The sequence below is a fragment of the Corvus brachyrhynchos genome, unplaced genomic scaffold (assembly GCF_000691975.1).
Source record: "Corvus brachyrhynchos isolate BGI_N302 unplaced genomic scaffold, ASM69197v1 scaffold80, whole genome shotgun sequence".
In the NCBI taxonomy this organism is placed as follows: Eukaryota; Metazoa; Chordata; class Aves; order Passeriformes; family Corvidae; genus Corvus; species Corvus brachyrhynchos.
Window position 1 is genome coordinate 14,579,118 of NW_008236769.1, and position 5,149 is coordinate 14,584,266.

Genomic DNA, 5,149 nt, shown 5'->3' on the forward strand with positions numbered 1-5,149 from the left:
CCCCCGCCGTGATTCAGCACTGCGGCCCGACCCCGCATCACCGGGCTCGGGGGGCGGTCGCGTCCCTGCCCCCGGTTGCAACTTTGGACCCTGCGGCTGTGCTTGCTGCGAGAAAAATAACATATAAAATAGCTCCGATATCGGGGAGGGAGAGGGCAGGATCCGACCCGGCCGGCACTTTTCATGAGAAGAAAAATATTTACAGAGCCAGAACTGGGGGCCGATATTTGCAGGGCCGATCTGTTCGGGCAGTTTTAGGGCAGCTTAGTGGACAGAGTTTATTTGGATTCGGGCTGCTGAGTGTAGGGATGATCCGTCCGCTCCTCATTCCTGCACGCCAGCCCCGCTCCCAGCGCGAAAGCAAATTCCACAGCGAGATTCATCTGCACGGGTCGGAACTCGGACTCTGCAGCTTTGCCTTGGCACTCGAGCGCTGAGAGCTTGTGCCAAAGGGACAGCCAAAGGCAAGCATGAGCTGCACCCCGACTTCGGATAAGGGTTTAGGTTGGATCTGTGCTCACACTGGAAGCATTTTGGAGCACAGCGTGGGTCCCCGCTGAAGTGGATCCACGAAGAACCATCCCGGGCTGTACCACAGATGTTGGCCTGCAAAGATACAATTTAGTCTGCTACAAAAACCGTACTAAAATCAAGCTGCTGCGTTGAGATGAAGGCTCTCCTCTGAAGGAAACTCAACATTGCTTTTGTATGTTTAGTTATTTTAAGAATCCATAATTTGCATGAAAATTGGCAGCTCACACAGATGAGCACAAAAATAGCACAGCTTAATTTTAAAAACACTGAGAACTCCCCAGAGTGTACACGCTGTAATTCTGTACTATCAATTTTCAAAAAGGCACACTAATATTGATCTGGAAAAAAGCATTTAAATCACTGTACTCCTCAGAGCCTTTAAAACACATTTACAGGTTTCTCAGTGTGCTGATATGATTTAAAAAGGAAAAATAAATCAACAATCCAGGTTCAGCTCGTTCTGTGACACAGTCACCACAGCCTCTTTCAGAAGAAAATCATGACACTGTGTTCTTCAAGAATGGGCTCATTTTAGTTCTTGAAAAGGGAAGAGTAGAGGGATTGCAGATGTAGCTGCTCTCAAAGCCCTTATGGGCTGGTAAATGTTGTGCTCTTCCACTGGGAGTCATATACAACGTTATTCTTCAACATTTTTATCTGGAAAACATAAAAGTGGACTGCAAACCTTGTATCTGCTGGTGTTGCTTGGTTAAATACAAAGGGATTTTGGCAGCTCTGCTGGGTTTGCAGTGAGCTTCGGGTGGCAGGTCCAGGTGGGACAGAAGGTACCAGGGGTGGAGGGGCTCACAGAGGGGGTCAAGTGCTCTTCTCTTCCTTCACAGCCACTGCAGCCTGGAGAACTTCCCCTGCCAAAGCCAGGGCCCATCTCCCTAATGAGCAGGTGGCAAAGCATCAATAAAATGAATCCTTTGCCCTTGGCAAAAACCAAGGGAGGGGCTTTGTCCCTGCAGCTGGTGGAGCCAGGGGACAGTCAATAAAATAGGCATTTCCCATCACCTGTCAGGGGGGCTCAGGCAGGCTCTGAGCCCTGAAGTGCCCCAGGTTCTTTTTCAGAAGCTTTGTGAAGGCCCCTTTCTTTTGTCACACATACAAGAACTTGCCTGATTTCTCTACCTTTTGTTTCAAGTGAGTGTGAAGTAACTCCCACCCGTGTGAAGTGATGGGTGGGAGTTTGAAGAAGAACTTTGTATATTAGTTGGAAAACATGGTTGGGTTGGGGTTTTTTGTTTGTTTGGGTTTGGTTTTTGTTTTGGTTTGTTTTACATGAGCACCTCAGACCCTGCTCCAGTAGATCCCTGTGTTTCTCCCCTGTAATTTCTTCGGGGATGCCCTCGCTTCCCCCTGCAGGAAGGCACCTCACAACAATTACTACACTCACAGCTGAACTATTTGCAACACCAACTGCTGGGGAGGCTGTCACCAGTGTATCATTTCCGAGTGCTCATGGGCTGAACTAAATGAGGCCCCTGCAGAGACAAAGCCAATCATCTGCCAGAACTCAAGAAGCCCTGGAGTCGTTTCAGGAAAGTACAAATGGTATTTCAAGCCAGTATTCAAAATCCCCAAAAACAACCCAAAACAAAGCAGCTGCCAACACTGAAGCACCCGGGTGAGGGGTGGGTACAACCAGGAACTGCAGGTGATGAGCTGACCAAAGGTCTGGCAGAGCAAACCTAAATGGATCCAGCACCTCTCCCAGGCCCTCTGGTCCTCTTTTCCCTCCCCATCTCCACATATCTGATGCACCAAGATGACCTTTCCAGAAAATGTTCTGTTTTCTAGATGTAGCTGTCCTTTAGTTTTCAGTTGCAATTAGAATGTCTTTGACATGTCACCTGCAAACAATCTTTTAGGGAGTTTTAATTATCTGGAAAATCTAAATATCTTAACAGTGAATTGAAATTAATTTGGGCTGAACACAAAGATGACACGTGCTGGCATTTTTAAAGACCCCAGGGTTAACACTACTTAATTAACAGCATTAAACAGTCATCAGTCAGTCAGTCCTATGCTTACAGAGCAAATATTACAAATGTGACGAGAATGGAGAATATAAATTCCACCTTTAAACAAAAGCCCAAAGCAAGGATCTGCTTTTAAATAATTTTGGCAGCAAAACTATTTTACTATCATTTAGGAGCTAATGAGCCCAAATGCTGAGAACTGGGACAGCCACCTTTCCCTGTCAGACAGCCAAACCTGCAGTCTTTTTATCTGCTGCCCCTTGATAAATGGCAAGGATTCCCTCTCCTCCCCCATCTTTTCCTACGAGCAGTTGCTGACTGTGCAGCCTGGGAATACGGACAATAATCCGCTTTCCAGACTTCTGTGGGGAACATAAGTACTGTCATTTTGAAAACAGTAAAACAGAGGATTTAAAATCGTAATTCAATCCTTTACCATGTTAAAATAACGTCACACCTTTTTTATGAGTTTTTCAAGGTAAGAGTTCAGCAAACTAGTATTCAAACAACCTGAAAGACAGTTTTCCCAAGAGCCAACTCTGTAAATACAATTTACTTCGATGACAAGAATTGGACCTCGATGATCCTTGTGGGTCCCTTCCAACTCAGGATATTCTATGATTCCGTGAATTTCTGGGAATTCACTAACACAGAAATTCTTGATGGGCTTCTTTATCAATATGGGTGCATCTCAACATGTTTTCAGGTGTGATATGAAACTGTACCTCCGTGTAATCTGATATTAAATAAAACAAAGAAGCTTTTATAAGAGTCTCAAAGCAAGACGGCAGCAGACCAGACATTATTGTGTTGTAGGCAGAGGAATTTTAAATCAGAAGATGTTTCCTGCTATGTACTAGTGGCCAATGGGAAGTAGATTTAACAGAGGTGAGAATCTGTAACATAGTGACCACTACTGACAGCTCAGCTAAAGCCCTGGCTGTTTAACCACGGAATTCTGGCATGGTTTGGGTTGGGCGGGACCTCAAAGACCATCCAGTTCCACCCCCTGCCATTTGGGTGAGGCAGTCCCGGTGATCTGCTGGTGATTCACACAGGAATTCAGGTTGGACAGGACGCCAGGAGGTTCTGAAGCCCAACCCCCTGTTCAGGGTCAGCTGTGACACCCCGGCAGGTGATCAGGGCTTTCTGCAGCCACAGCTGGAGCTGATGGTCACCCCCTGCGGGAATCTGATTTGCCTATAAACACACAGTGATTAACGGCACAGAAACGGACATCAACCGGGACAAACCAACCTACAGGAGCAGAATAGATTAATTAAAGCTTCAAATAAAGACACTTTTTTCCTAGGCAGTTTGCATTTTCTGTTTTTGCACTAGTGAAGAACTATTTGTTGTCCCCTTGGAGAAGATAAGCTCTGTTTAATGTCCAAAATAAATAAATAAGGAGACCTTGCTTGAGTGTGCTGAGATGACCAAGGAGCCCACAGCACTAGAGAACTTCACAAATGAAACCCCTGTCCTGATGATGTATGAAACCAAAGATAGTGCTTGTGTTTAAGCATAATTTGTGATGAATAAAGAGCAAAAACACATAAAACAGCAGTTTGGGCCGAAATCTGACCAATTTCTGAACGTAAGCATCACACAAGTCCTGTGTTCTTGTGAGAATACAGAACTCTTGATTTTCCCATCCTGCCCAGCAAACTGGACACAGATGAAGCAACACTGCCCCAGGCTCAGACCAAATGCTAGTTTTCCAGTCAACTCTGTCCAAATTTATTAGGAGCTTTACTTGTACTGTACTACACAAAAACACAGAGTCCTGTGTGTCCTGGGCTACTGCCTCCCAATACCGAAGTTCATCATCATAAAATCACAGCATGGTTTGAGGTGGAAGAGACCTTGAAGACCATTTAGTTTGAACCCCCTGCCATACACAGGGACACCTTCCACTAGTCCAGGTTACTCAAAGCCCCATCCAGCCTGGCCTTGAATTCTCCCAGGGATGGGGCATCCACAACTTCCCTGGGCAGTCTGTTCCAGTGCCTCCCCACCCTCACAGCAAAGAATTTTTTTCCTAATATCCAATCTAAACCCACTCTCTTTCAGTTTGAAGCCATTCCCCCTTGTCCTGTCACGACATGCCCTTGTCAATACTCTTGCCCCATCTTTCCTCTAAGTTCCCTTTAGGTACTGAAATGACACAATCAGGTCACCCCAAAGCCTCCTCTCTTCCAGGCTGAGCAATCCGAATTTTCTCAACCTTTTCTCATAGAAGTGAGAAAATTCATCCTCTCATCAACTTGGCGGTCTCCTCTGAATTCGCCTGGAGCTGGTGTCAACCAAGTGGAATTCGATCTGAGGCATCTCTTAGAGCACATTTTCATAAGCCGCTGCCAGTGCAATGCACTTCAGTCTGTCGGCCAACAAAACCGAGCAGGAAGTTTACCGACCAGTTAACAACCCAACGACAGGTTAAATACTTCGTTTTCGGCTCGCCGGGCTTCTTAACTCAGCCCTGGCGCAGCTTAGAGCCGCTGCTCGGCGTTACTTCTGCGATGTTTGCGGCAGCTGCGAAACGCCACCCCCACAACGGGGCTGGGAGAGAACCCTTTGTGCCGCGGGCACCACCCGGGGGTCACCTCACCGATGGCGGCACCACCCCC